Source organism: Myotis daubentonii, chromosome 2, assembly GCF_963259705.1.
Source record: "Myotis daubentonii chromosome 2, mMyoDau2.1, whole genome shotgun sequence".
NCBI lineage: Eukaryota > Metazoa > Chordata > Mammalia > Chiroptera > Vespertilionidae > Myotis > Myotis daubentonii.
In genome coordinates, this window is record NC_081841.1 from 188,871,075 (window position 1) to 188,886,754 (window position 15,680).

At 36.8% G+C, this 15,680-nt stretch overlaps 1 protein-coding gene across 2 annotated transcripts in view; it reads right to left on the bottom strand.

The window, feature by feature from the left end:
• The window catches only part of NALF1 (NALCN channel auxiliary factor 1), a 605,529-nt gene that overhangs the window by 368,934 nt on the left and 220,915 nt on the right, over positions 1-15,680 (bottom strand). The gene's annotated exons all lie outside the window — the stretch shown is intronic.

Consider the following 15,680-nt stretch of genomic DNA (forward strand, 5'->3'; position numbering starts at 1 on the left):
ATGGGGATTTTGGAAGGAATGTTGATTTATGACAGAAAACTTAACCTGCGTTGCCTCAAAAGGCAAAATCTTTTGCACATTGCACTTTTATTTATTAGATCATGACCAAATATACAACATTTTAGTACATTCAAATCTGTAAAGATAAAAAAATATTCTAATGAATATTAGAATTCCAATCTAATGAATTCCAGTATTATAGAAAATCACAGATGGTTTGACCTGGGCACCCAAGGATCATTGAGTCCTGCCATCTGACTTATGTGAATGAGTGACTCGCTAAGTGGCTTGCCTCAAGGTAAACAGCTCGCTAATGGCAGAACTGGGACAAGAATGAAGTTCTTATTCTTAGTGCGTATCATGTAGACTTCTACTGTAACCATGATAAAATTTAACCACAATAACAGTAGCCAAAATTATTTTTTTCCAGAGGCGGCCAATATAAAAATTTCAGAGTCTCTAGTGCCTGGGGGACATTCTGTTTTCCTGTTAGTGTCCGTATATAAATAGAGGGTTGGAAAGACACAGGTATCCTTCTTTCTATGTGTTCATTATTAAGTAATCTGGCACAGATAAGCTGAACACTTTTTTTTTCCTGGCATTTTCCAGTTGGCTTTTCAGGGCTTTAAAAAGTGAATAATCCCTAATTGTGATGTTTGAAATCTGTTCCAAAAAACCTTCCAGAACAACAACAAAAAAGTCACCAATCCTTAGCCAAGAAGCTTATCACTGAAGTCCAAAGTACACATTGGTCCCACAATTTGATGGTGAGCCAGAAAAGGGATTTCAAATGCATGGTGATGATTTAATCAACTGGGAAATACCCTTGATATTCAAAGCTATCTATCAATACCTGAGCCACAAAGAGCCACCAGACACTAATAGAGATAGTCTATGTAGGGAGCAATGTGCTATTGCTTGAATGAGACAGGATCATCTCTAATTGTAATTCTGGAAATTCTAAGAGGATCAGAAAAGGCTCCAGGCTTGCAATCCTATAACTGAATGTTTACAAATCTTGAACAGGATTCTTTTCCAGGTTGACCCTTTATCTGCCACATTTCTCACCTTTATAAATCACAGGATGTCTTCCACATCCGCGTATTCCCTGGGAGATGGGCAGAGGTTTCTGATACTATTGCACAAAATGGCTTTGTCACAGCAGTTAGAACCAGGTACAAGTGACTTCTTTTCTGTCTCTGCTCTTTGGCCAATTGAAGGTATATAAAGAGACAACTGGTGTATATATTTTGTACCTGATAACACCAAACCACCAAATATTACCAAATATGTAGGTTCCTAAACATTGAGTGTAATTTCTACTCAAGCATATTTTTCCTTTGATATTCCATTCCCATAGGACTACAGAGTAGAGAAATATGGAACTTTCTGCGCAGGGAAGGCATGATGGGCATTTGCCTATTCTAACTCAAAGCTTCCCCTTGGCCAATCAGTCACCATTCTTGTGTTTCAAAGTTTTCTAAAATGTCTTTGATTTTTTTGAGGAGAAAATTTAGTCCTCAGTACTGGAAGTAATCCTGTCTATCCCAGGCTCATCCTCTCTCTCCTATCTATCATCTCTTTATCTCTCTCTAACATCAGTAGAAAGGACTCATGCCATCCACCCCTTCATAGCTTGCATAGTACCCAGCTTACCGATGGCTTAAATACAATGTACCCCTCACTGAGAGTCCCAAAGAACATGATTCTGCCAAGTAAAATGTAATTAAGATCAGACCAAATCATGATCTTGAAGGTTTTGCAGCAGACCCATGCTATCATGGAAGGCATGTGGTGTTCTAGTTGATCTTGACATCTGGCTGTCTGAACTGTCCCTGCAATTTCATGAAATTCTTGTCCTAAATTACAGTGTTCACACATCAGTCCACTATGAGGTAGTTTGCATATTTCAAGGTCAGTAAGAATATGTTCTTTTTTTAATTTCTTATTTGATAGACATTATTTATCTAGTTTTATTAATATTCTTAAGGTTAAAATGATTATAGAAACATGAAAGTATATATCTTTACTTAGTGACAATGCTGAACTTTCTAATCTCTACTAAGAAGCTGTGAACCATGAGAAACAAGACAGTATAAGAATCCTGTTTAGTGAACTTTTAAACTAAATTAGACATAAAATTAGAGGGAGAATTGCTGAGTCATCAGAAGCACGGGCCTACCAGAGGATAATCATGTTTTCCATGCCTGCTGTCACCATTCTGTGCCACTGCTAGCAGGCTCTCACTTTCAAATGGTTGCATTGTTTTTCCTTTCTTATAGTTGTTAGGACATTAATTTCTGCTTTGGGAATTCTTGCTCCTCAAGAACATTACACATTAAAAACCCAGACATTCCTGCCCTAACCAGTTTGGCTCAGTGGATAGAGCGTCGGCCTGCGGACTGAAGGGTCCCAGGTTCAATTCCGGTCAAGGGCATGTACCTTGGTTGCGGGCACATCCCCAGTAGGAGGTGTGCAGGATGCAACTGATCGATGTTTCTCTCTCATCAATGTCTCTAACTGTCTATCCCTCTCCCTTCTTCCTTGTAAAAAATCAATTATATATATATAAAGGAACCTTGGGAAAAAGAACAACCAAAAAAAATAAAAACAACCCAGATATTCCTGAATGTAATGTATGGCAATCTAACCTGTCACCCCTACTCACATACTGAACACTCAAAATCCAGGAGAAAAACTGAGGCACGTTACTCCAATGAGGCTGCCTATAATGAAGGCCTCGACCAGGCTCTGACCTCCTAAGCAGAAACCACGCTGGAGTCCAATCCCTGGGGTTCTGATCCAAGTGTTATCCTGAAGAACTGAGTCCCCTAAGCCTCTGTCTCCCTCTTTGCTCCAAGAATCAGTTCTGTCGTGTGTAACTAGGAATAAAATTGCCTTCTGCCTAGGAGATGATGCTGTGATTCATGGAATGATATCTGAAATATGCCCATGAGAGAATTTGTCCAAGAATAGGACTCGATTCCACTGATCCTCTGTCTCTGATGAATTTCTCCTGCTTACCTCAGAGTAAGCTACAGAAAAGAGAAAAAATATACTATATAAAACTCTAGGGCTGCTTTAGCCTCAAGAATTCAAAAATAAATCTGACCAGGTGGAATATCAATGATTAGTCAATGAACACCTCCCTATTCACCAGCAAAAATCATTCTATTTCTGATCCAATTAAGGTTAACTTATTAGTTTTTATTTTTGTCAACTCAGGTTAACGTATTACTTTTTATTTTTTCCTCCTTTAAGACAGTGTACCTATAGGGAATGGTTTTCAGAAACTAGCCATAGCAGTGAAATGGAGAGTGATTGATGCCACCTCCAGTGGTTTTCTATGAAAATGAGAAAAACACATTGATATGAGACTATGTATAAACTAAAATTAGACTCACTGCATCATGCAAAATGGTAGAGATCATAAATAAACCTGAATTGACAAGAAAAATGTACAGTATGCCAAAAGACAAAAACTGTGTGATAATACTTATATGTGGAAGCAAAATAGAAATAGAAAATAGAATGGTGGTTGCCAGAGTGGGAGAAATAGAGAGATGTTGGTCAAAGGGTACAAGCTCCCAGTTATAAGAGAGATGTTCTGAGGATCTAATGTACAGCATAGGGATTATAGTTAATAATATCTATATATATAAAAGGCTAATATGTTAATTGTCCCTCCCACCGTCTGACTAATCGCTATGATGTGCACTGACAACCAGGGGGCAGACACTCAACACAGGAACTGTTGTGACTGCACACTTGCCATTTACAGAGAAACGGCCGCACAGACCTGATGCCAACAAAGCAATACTCAGCTTCCCCCCAAGTGGGACACAAGCCCCATAAGCACCCCAGAGCGACAGCCCACCAAATCACAGCTGACACTGCTGAGACCCCATGGCACAAAATGCGGCTCAGTGGCTGTGGGCACCAAGTAATGACACCACATAGCAATGCCAGGCTTCCTCTCCCTAGCGACGACTAGCTTCCTTGGAGTTTCTTATACCAGTAACACGACTTGCTTTACAGCCAGGTGGAAACATTTTACACTTTAACCAAATGTCTGTGAAGGGTTTTCCCGTGCCACATCTCATTTGATCCTCACAGAAGTCCTGGAGTAGGTAGATAGGAGACTTGGTGGAATCTTATTTTCTTTTCATTAGCAGGAAAACGAAGATTTAGAAATCTTAGAAACTTGACCCAACTGAAAAGAAGTAAGAAATAGTGGACCTTGAAAATGACTTCAGATTTTCTCACTGCGCAGAATACAGTCAAACACTGCTGCAGTTAAATATTTTACCCTTTGTTCTCCCTGTGTGATCTAAATAATAATCTGTTTTGTGTTGATATTTACTACTGTGTTGCTGACAGTTACCTGAAAGATAAGTTGGGGTGCTTCACTGGGCTGGGAAAAGTTTAGCTAAATCAGAAAGCAGGTCTAATTAAACAAACTTATCTATATATAAAGCTCTTGCTAACGCCAATTGCATGCATGTGTTTCCATCTGTCATTGTTGATCGTGAATTTAGTTGACACTTTTATTATAGAGAAAGGGCGAACAGCAATATTAAAATATTTCTTCTAATTAATTTTTTTTAATGTGCATGAATCTGTGCACTGGGCCACTAGTTATTTATACTAGAGGCCTGGTGCATGAAATTTGTGCATGGGGGGATATCCCTCAGCCCGGCCTGCACTCTCTCCAATCCGGGACCCCTGCTGGCAGTCCAACATCCCTCTTGCAATCCGGGACAACTGGCTCCTAACTGCTCACCTGCCTGCCTTCCTGATCACCCCTAACCACTCTGCCTACCTTCCTGATGCCTTCAACTGCTCCCCTGCCGGCCTGATCATCCTAACTGCTCTCTCCTGCAGGCCTGATCCCCCTATCTGCTCTCCCCTGCAGGCCTGATCACCCCTAACCGCCTCTGCCTTGGCCTCGCCACCATGGCTTTGTCCAGAAGGATGTCCAGAAGATGTCTAGTCTAATTAGCATATTACCCTTTTATTAGTATGGATACTTGAATGTTGCTAGGATAATATATGTTAAATGTTCTTCCCTTGAAAAAGAAATGGTAATTATGATGGAGATGTTAGCTAACATTATGGTGGTAATTATGTTGCAATAGTTAAGTGTATCACATCAACACATTATAAACCTTACATGTAAACAATATTATGTCAGTTGTATCTCAATAGAGATGGGAAAAATTTGAATAAATTATTTTTAAGTGAAACACACACACACACACACACACACACACACACAACCTCTGTAGTAGGTTGCCACTGCTGCCAAGGACAGGCTTCTAAGAATGCAATGAGTCTGCTCCAAGCTTGATCAGGTGACTTGAGTCACCAGGACCTGTAGCTTCCTCATGAGAGTGCACAGATACCATAAATTATCAGAGAGAGAGAGAGAGAGAGAGAGAGAGAGAGAGAGAGAGAGAGAGAGAGAGAGAGAGTCAACTCTGCATTATCTAGGATTAGTCTTTCAAGTTCCTATTAACATAAGTGAGAGAGTTTATAAATCTTTGCTCTAATATCTCATATCATGGCTTCTTTTCTAGGCTATATTCAAAGAAACACATACATAGTAATATTTCTTTATATGCATTTTTAGAAAAATATTTTTATACACAATCACATGTTTAGGTTGAAGGTCTATATTACTCAGAAAGAAAACATTTTCAAGGGTAAATAAATCAGAAAATACTTTAATTCCCCTTGAGCCATATCTCTAAAGTTACTATTGGAAATGTTTTGAATGCTTAAGAATATCAAAGGCAAAAATATTCCAGTCTTAAATTAAACATAAGTAAATGTAGCATCTGCACCCTTGTTTCTTTTTGTTGTATGCATAGTTTGAGTCAACTACACAAAACCTCAACAAAAATGCAGAGCTAAGGCAAGCTTCCCATGGAGAATGAGGTGGGGTTATTCTCTGTGTTCCCAAACATCTCTTGAGAATTCTAAAACAGATTAAATGATCATAAATATCTATTCAATAATTAAGCTAATAAAATGGCTACATATAGAAGGCAATATTAATTAGGAAAAACTTTTTGGATTAGATAATAATCAAGAAATAGAAAAAAGGAAATTGGTTTGAGCCAAAAAATAAGAAAGTATTTAGAAAGAGAGAAAATGACATGCAAAAGCATTTTAAGGCAAGACAATATATGAAAACATATATAGGAATGTGACTACCATGTCAACAGATAGACTTGGTTGACTGAAGCATAACTACCATCCAGTTGTATAACCAAATAACCAAATATCATCCATTCCATTTGCATAGTACTTTAATATCTGTAAAATATTTTAATGTTATAGGATTAACTCCTTGATGAAAAATAACTCAGTGATAGCGGAATAAGCATCCTCATTTTACAAACCAAGAAATAAAGATTCAGAAATGCTGGTAAATTATCTAAAGATACAAGAAAGTGACAGAGGTAGTATGAAAATTTCATCTTATTTATTATGTAATGCTCTTGTACTAAGCCATTGTGTGGTTTATAAAATGTAAGAACATATTATATGTGGCTATTGGCAAACAAGGATTGGGAAAAAATATAGGAGACAATTATTAAAGCTCTGAAAATATAAATTATTTGCTATAACTCTTGTCTCCCATAATATACTAGAGATTCTTAGTAAAAATTCTTAAGATAGTAGGCACTCCTTAATCTGTAGTTCTGGGGGGGAAATACACAGAATGTCATCTGTGTAATATTTTCTACAGGCAAGCTACGATTTAATTTGAAATAATTTTAAGGATGGTATAAATCTTGTCTTTTTTAAAGTGAATTTATTATTTTGAATAACAATTTATTCACAATCACTTAGAAAGCAAAATAATTCAATAAATTATAGAATAAAATTATTGCTCTTATTCTGATGTCTGTTATCTCCAATCTTCACACCCACCACTTCTCACCTCATAGTGTGTATCCCTTCAGACTGTTTCATACACACAAGCACACATGCCCATGCACACACACAAACACAGACAGACATATACACAAACATGCACATACACATTTTAACTTCCCTCTTTATTACACAAAAGGTAGCATACTAGACACATCATCATGCACTGTTTTAAAATTAACCTATCCTGAGATATTTTATAATCAATACGATCAATGTCCTTTTTTAAAAATAGCTGCAGAGTATGTCAATAGTGGATGTTTATAGACGGGTGCTCAGGTTCTTCCTAGTCTTTGTTGTAAAAATTTAAATAGTGAATTGTAGAATAGACATAGTTAAATTGTAAAGTTAAAATTACCCCTATCTGGGATCTTTGACCTTTAGCTACCAACCCTCCCTCAATTTCTCTATTCATCACCATGCTCTTTGCTGGTATTACCACTATCCTTTTATCTAAAAAATATTTTTATTGATTTCAGAGGAGAAGGGAGAGGGGGAGAGAGAGAGTTAGAAACATCAATGATGAGAGACAATCATTGATGAGCTGCCTCCTGCATGCCCCCGACTGGAATCAAACACAGGACACTTCAGTCCGCAGGCCTATGCTCTGTCCAATAAGCCAAACCAGCTAGGGCGCCACTATCCTTCTTGACTTCTCAGTAAAGGAGGAGGTGAGAGGGAGGCAGGATGAGAAAAGGATTCTCAAGTTCCACATTTTAAAGGTAAATGTTAGGTTATATTTTCAGGCCACGGTTAAAATAACACACTCAATTTCAGTAAACCATAGACCTTTACAAATTTCTATTTTTAACATGTAGGTTCTTCTGTATAATCCCTGGCTTTCCCATCAAGCATTAATCATATATGCATATGATTTTATTTGCCTGTTAGGATCCAGAGCCATTTATGCTGAAGAATTACCAACAATTACGGAGCAGGCACAGAACTCCCACATTGAGTATCACTTTTTCTTGCCTTTGAGGATAAATTTCCAGTAGGATCTGATCATTTGTTCCTAACCTATCGCTACTTGCAGCTGTATGACATCCAGAATTTAGATTCATCTTAACCCAGAGGCAATGTAACTTGAAAAAAAAAAGAAAACATGGTTCAAATGTTTTTGATAAAAAGGGCTGAAAGGAGAGCATCTTAATGATTCAGAAAAGATGTCGACTCCCACATTTAGCAGAAAATGGCACACAGATATGAATCATCAACTCCTAATAATTAGCTACATCTTAATTGATTTAACAATTTACTTAAGTAAAAGTTATTATTTAAAGTTTTGTCTAACAGAACATGTTAAAACGTGTCTTATGGATATTGCACAACACCATCATTTCCCCTCTTTCCTTCCCACAGGTCAGTGCTGCATTGAATGTGAGGCATCGGTTGTCTATACACAATTTTTTTTTCTAAGAATTCAAAGTTTATAAATGACAGGCTGAAAAAAAGATGACTAGTACTCTTTTGCTCCATTTAAGCCCAATGTTCATTTCCTCTTCATCATTCCCTAATACGGTCTTTCATCTGTCGTCCAGGCCAGGGGAATATTATCCTTTCCAAGAAAGTATATTTCTGGAATAAATGTGCTTTCTAGTCTGAGCTCCAGCACCAACAAAACCTGTTGAAAGAGAAAATTCATTCTTACCTGACATCAAATAACTATTTTGACTGATTATTTTCTCTGAACTGACAGGTTGTTTTTGCAATGTAGACACGAATGTAGTCAATTTAGTGCATAAATGACACATGAGGGGTTCCATATTCAAAGCAGAAAAATTGTACAGTGGTTCAATAGACAGTATTTACTTGGTTCAATAACTACTATTGTAAAAGTTTCCACTATGTAGATTGTAAAAGGCTTTTTAAAAACTTGTTAATCTTATGCAGTACATGAAATTGGAAAATAATGGCAATGGACATTTAGTAGATTTCAGTAATAACTAATGAGATAAAAGATATGTCAAAAATACACTGTGCTCCCACTTTTACAAATCTATCACAATCACCGACACTGTAAAGGAGTTATATGCAATGGTGCTCCTTAAATTATTATTTGTAACTAAAAAGTGGAAACAATAAAAATCTCTACAACAAGAAAGTGGTTAAATAAATGAGGCACATTCTATTTCTCATTCTCTGACACATACTCCAAGGATGAATTCCAAAAGTTGAGTCAATTTCAGAGTGACATAGAGTTTCTCATGTATCCCCCCAAGATCCTACATGGAGCAATTCTAAAAGTTGAGTCAATTTCAAGATAGTATGGCACACACAAAAAGGAATCAAAAGTTAGAGAAGGTGATTTTTGCTCCCTGTTTAAATATTTTTAATTCAACTAATTTAGTTGTTCTCTGTACCAGTGAACTTGGGAAAGTTTTAGTTACCAAGAAGATAAGTTATTGTTTGTCCTGGGATATGGGAATTAGAGAGTAGTCTCCAAAAACTTATTAAAGAAAATGAGTACTTTGTGAACTTAAGCACCTCACCAGCTTGATTCCTAATTGATTAGACCCTGTATTATGAAAATGCACAGATTTCTTGAGGCTTTTTCTCCTTCTGATTATTCTGAGAAAAGCCTATAATGGAGCCCATGACTTAACAGAAAATCACATTCCTTTCAGTGACATTTGCCATGGGTCTTTCAATAGGTGCCAGTGACACTTAAATGAAGTTGTTTCTTTTGCATTTATATTTTCTCTACATGAAAACTGCCTGAATGTCAGCAACCAGGACACACTCTTCCCTAGAAGCCTAGGACTGCAATTGCCTAACTTACATTTTAAAACCTACACACAAGGGTTAAAGAAAAAATGCCACTTAGAAATCAGCTTGGAACAAAGAAGCAAATAAAATTTCACGATTGAGAAAGAACTGTAACTATGGGCTTGTAGGGGTTCAGAACAAGTCTGTCCAGAATGTGCCACTTTGGCATGTGGTTTATTGAAGCTGAAGACAACTGAAGCCCCAAAGATTCAGGAAGAGCTTTTACCTCCTCGACCTGATTGAAAGGATTTAGATAGCCAGCCTGGCCCAGGAAGAGATGTCTCACCAGAGAAAACTACAAAGAGTAAGAGCAAGGTGTAGTAGACGGGGAGAAACTTAGCAAAGTCTTTTTTTGTTTGAAATCTTTTCTGTATCTCGCTATCTCTGCATGGAATGACAAACCTTTGTTTTCCCATCTTCCTATAGATGGTTTTCCTCCTCTTTGATGTCCCAGACTCCTAAGTCCTTCTTTCTTGGCTCAGAAGAGCATGAAAGCCTCAATTACCTATCTGTGGACTTCATAGTCTTATGGAGCCCATGTATGTATGAAATTAAATTGGATTTTTTCCTGTGAATCTGTCTCAGGTCAATTTAATTAGACCAGTCAAAAAAGAACCTAGGTAGGTAGAAGATAAAATTTTCTTCCTCAACAGACTCTTCCCACTTTGCATTATCATGTTTTCTTTCCACCTTTCATTATTATTTTTGATTCTCAGCTTCGTTCTAACAACATCATGCTTTCCAAAGGAAACATGCATTCCATATGAATGAATACCTTCCACAGATTGGCTTAATTTTCCTTAAACTTATGAGTAGTTATCATCTAGAATTTTTTCTGAAATCCAGCTCATGTGGAAAATAGGAATGTAATTGTAAAGGTTTTTATCTGCATTGAAAGTAGAAAAGTAAAATATATATAACCAATGAGTATAATTCTTTCATTTCTCAGTAATATCTATATGGAATGTATAAATGTTATGAGGGTAAAACGATTCACTCATATTTCTGAAAATGTACAAGCTGTCACACAAATCAGATTTATGTTGCTTCAGCCATATAATTGATCATTTATGCTTGTTTGTGTGTTTTGAATAAACCCTCATGAAGGTCTACTACCCTTGTAATAGACACTTGACATCTTCCCAAAGCAAGGCATTTCATTTAAAAAGACAGCCAAGAGCATGCTCTGATCATTTGATGTTATAAATCAACAGATAGTCTGCTTCACTTGCATTTTTGCAGTGCATTGTAGCTGATTTAAGGCAAAGCCCAAAGCCCTTTCCATGAAATGGACATTATACATCCCAAGCCCCACTTTTCTTTCACTAGGGTACCCCTTTATAGCATTATTCTTTTCAAGCAGAATGTCCAGTGAGTATATTAATTGATCTCTTGCTGTTTTGTGGACCACAGTTAAAAACCGAGGCCACTGGCAAAATTGTTAGAGTTAACACATTCCATTCGAGGCAGCCTAGGCTTTACTTCACCTACTTTTGTGTCACACAAATGTCTGAGAAGTGCTTTACCATTTTAACATTTCATAAAATATGTTTCACATTATTAAAAGGTGTATTGATCCAATATACTCACAACTATATAGCAAATGGAATACATAATTAGCTTAAAGAAGTTTGTTCAATCATTTTGCATATGAAAATGTAACATCGTTCTTCAATTGCTTGAGGTAATTATTTTTTAAAAAAAATATACTTTTATTGATTTCAGAGAGGAAGGGAGAAGGAGAGAGAGTTAGAAACATCAATGATGAGAGAGAATCACTGATTGGTTGCCTCCTGCACGCCCTCCACTGGGGATCGAGCCTGCAACTCAGGCATGTGCCCTTGGGGGACTCTTCAGTCTGCAGGCTGACGCTCTATCCACGGAGCCAAGCCAGCTAGGGCTTCAAATGCTTGAGGTAATTCTTAATGTCTTTTAAAATAAGAGACTATCAGAGTTTTAAGTAATATCTTGAACATTTTTTCAGTCACAATTATTTTGTCTTATTCAAGAAAGCAGCCATTGTCTAAAGTGATACTGCCAATTTGTAAAAATGTTACTTAAGAAAAACTAAACAAACAAAGCCTGACTAGTTTTTATATGGAATGCCAAATGGCATTCATGTTTAAAAATTATTATTGATATTTTACTACAAAATATTGTATTAAACACTTGGGCAGTTTTCAATGATCAGGACACTGAGACATCAAAGTGCTACTATGCAACCATATTTAACCTGGGGTTAAGAAGTGAGGTTACTGTGCTCTTTCTCTGTAATTTTTTCCAATTAAAGTTCATATGTCTTAGGACATTCCTCTTTTACCTGTTATTATAAGTAACAGTTGTATTTATAGTCTGCTCTCTACTAAGAATTTACTTGAGAGATTTAGTATTTTCTACTCTCTTTTCTATCTCTCATGAACCCCACATGGAGCTGAATTAAATTCCTTAAGTTCAATGTGCACTAAAGAATAAATGTTTCTAGATAGCCCAGCTGGTGTAACTCAGTAGTTGAGCATCAACCTATGAATCAGGAGGCCACAGTTCCATTCCTGATCAGGGAACTTGCCCAGGATTTGTGCTTGATCCCCAGTCGGGGCATTCAGGAGGCAGCTGATAAGTGATTCTCTCTCATCATTGATGTTTCTCTTTCTCTTTCTCTTTCTCTTTCTTTCTCTCTCTCTCTCTCTCTCTCTCTCTCTCTCTCTCTCTCTCTCTCTCTCTCTCTCTCTCTCTCCCTTCCTCCCTGAAGTCAATAAAAATATTTTTTTAAAAATGTTTCTAGATATATAATCAAAGGCCAAGTCAACTTTATGAAATTCTCATTTTTTCATCAATAGTCAGAAGTGACTTGTTTACTTGACCTTTGACTTTAGGATGCTATTTTTTTTTAAAACAATAATGATATAATTAATTGTTATCATTAATATATCATCCTACTCTCACCCATTATACATATATTTATTCAGATCAACATAAAAATATTTTGTGGGGAGCACGGGACTTGGTTGGAAAGTCTGTAAAGAGGATTCTCTGAAAGGCCGGGCACCTGTGGGGGAACCTTGCTGAAGGTGGTAGCCCCTACCTTGACTTTTCCAAACAAGTCCCGTGCTTCCCACAATATTTAAAATAAGTTTTTATAATTATATGTAAGGGATTTATAATATTGTGTTCTAAATCATGAAATCATTTCACTGAAAATTGTGCTTGAGGTTTTTTGTTTGTTTGTTTTTTGTTTTGTTTTGGTTTTTTACCAGTAAGAACATTTGTTTCTTTTATACGATTAATATACTGCAGTCCCAAAATGTGCTTGAGGTTTTGGGCAATTATGTAATCCATTTAAAATACCCCTTTTAATTCACATATCTACATCAGGCTTCAATTCTCACTTTCCTCTTGAGTTTCACATCCATATTTTTTAAAATATTTTTTAATTGATTTCAGAGAGGAAGGGAGAGGGAAAGAGAGAGATAGAAACATCAATGATGAGAGAGAATCATTGATAGGCTGCCTCCTGCATACCCCCTGCTGGGGGTCGAGCCCGCAACCCAGGCATGTGCCCTTGACTGGAATCGAACCTGGGACCCTTTGGTCTGCAGGCCAATGCTCTATCCACTGAGCCAAACCAGCCAGGGCCATATTTCTTTTTTTTTATTGTCTACTGGATATCATATCATCTCTTGCCTAACAGACATGTTTCCTCCTCATTCTCCCAGTTGCTCTGTCTCTCCATCTTGATTGATAATGACATCATTCATCATGTTACTAAGCTACAAACATTGAAATCATTCTCAATAACTGTTTTCCTACTGTATTCATTTTCACCTGGTCACCAACTTCTATAACTTCTATTTCAGAAAGAGAGATAGATGATAGAGAGATAGAGAGATAGATATTTTAGAAAAGGTATATTGACTAGTGGAAGTGAGAAACAAAGATACTAGTTAGGAAGCTGTTAAAGTAATCCAGAAAGTAATGTTGTGATTTTTCTTGAAAAATATATGAGAATGAATACATGTACACACAGCCATGCACTAAATAGATTATTTATGTATATATGTATCTATGATCTATATTTGTACATATCTATTTATCAATGCCTTTGATGAGTGCCCTTTCCTAATTGAGTTAAGCCATTTTCTTACACAAGACATTCTTTAAGTTTGTTATGCTGTCTGTCCATTCTACCCTCTTTCCATCCCCCATACCTTTTAGTTAATTGCACAACCTCAGGCAGTCATCCTGGTTCATTCATCACCTATACTCTATACATCACTCTGTACATCATGAATTCTCTGACTTTAGGGCCTTTTCTTTAGATCATTTTTTCTTCCTAAATTCCTTCAACATCCAGATATGAGTGGAAAAAATCTCAAATATCATCCTCTGACCCCAAAATAGCATTAAGATGCAGTCCTTTCTCAGAGTACTAGAAAGCCATCAGTGCACAAAATTACTGTATCATTTTCATCCACTAGAGCCCCTAAAGGTAGGGATACTGTTTTTATCATCTCTCTACCTGCTGTCCCTGTCAAAGAGTAAGCTCTCAATGAATAATTAGGAGAAAATTTATTTTTTGTTCTACTTATTAATAGCTGGTTTAGATTTCATTTTGCATATACAGGTATTACCTAAGTCTGGCATAAAAAGGGACAGAAAAGAGTTCTGAGATAATGGTTTCTAAAACATGGATGGCTAGTTATGTTATGACATATTTTTAAAATTCCTATCTATGAGGTGATTGATCAATTAAGAGACAGAAAAGATGAGGATTCATGCTCATCCAACAGGAAGCTGAGGCAATTACCTTGGTAACTCAACTCAACACTTGCAGCTTTTGAATCTATAGACCTGAATGTTTAAAATGGCTTACTTTTTATGCTGTACTTTCAAATATTCTTTAATAAGTATGTCATAATAAAACCTGCCACACTTAGTATCTACTTTGTGTTCTCCTGTGTTGGGTGTTTATGCTTGCCTGCTCCCCACTTGTTCCATTTAGGTCTTGCTTCGTCATTTTACAAATGTGGACCAGAATCTGAACATATAATATTTTCATAATGGAAACAGCATCGCTAAAGAGAGAAATGTACTGTCTTTTAAGAAAGTAACTGAATAATCATCATAATGTTGATTTTTAGTTAGTTCAAATATGAGAAAATTACTTTCGCTATTTGGCAAACCTAACAGAAACAATGCCACTGAGGTAGCCAGACAACCAGCATTTAGACTGGAGGCCATCTTCAGAGTCCTCTCTTCCAGGAGGCGGGCTTTGAGCAAGCAGAATGCATAGCGGGACTCAAGCCTACAGGTCACGCCGAGGGAGGACTGCACTGACTTCAGTCAAGACTTCCGAGGATCTGGAGTAACAAATGATTTGTTTTCTTTATGATAAGGCCCCACATATTCTTGCTGACATCAAATCAAGAGACAACTTATCTTATCTGACTCAGATTATACAAAGACAAACATATTTTAAAAATTCCACATGAGCTCCCTTTTATTTTTCAAAGGCAATGCAAGAAAACATCAGTTCAGTCACATAACATCCTCACCTCTCTCTCTCATGTTTCCTCTTTGTCCCCTTCAATTTTCCATTTAAAGGTTTAGAAAAGATGGATCTACTCCATCAGAAATGAGAATGACCCATGTCTTAGTTCTCCAAATTGATATATTATATTAATAACAATAAAAGATAGCTATCATTTGCATAAATGTGCGGTTACCAAGACAGCTTTGCAAATGCTATTTAATTTAAACTGAGTCTAATGTACCACACTGGGGTATTATCACTGTCAGTGACAGGATGGTACACATTATCAATGCTCTGGTGACTAATGTTATATCTCTCTTTGTATTTATCTTGTATCTCTGAATCTTTTTCCATGCCTCTATGTATTTATCTGTCTCCATCTAGCCATTCACCTGCATCTGTGTATACATGTGTGCACGCGCGCACGCACACACAC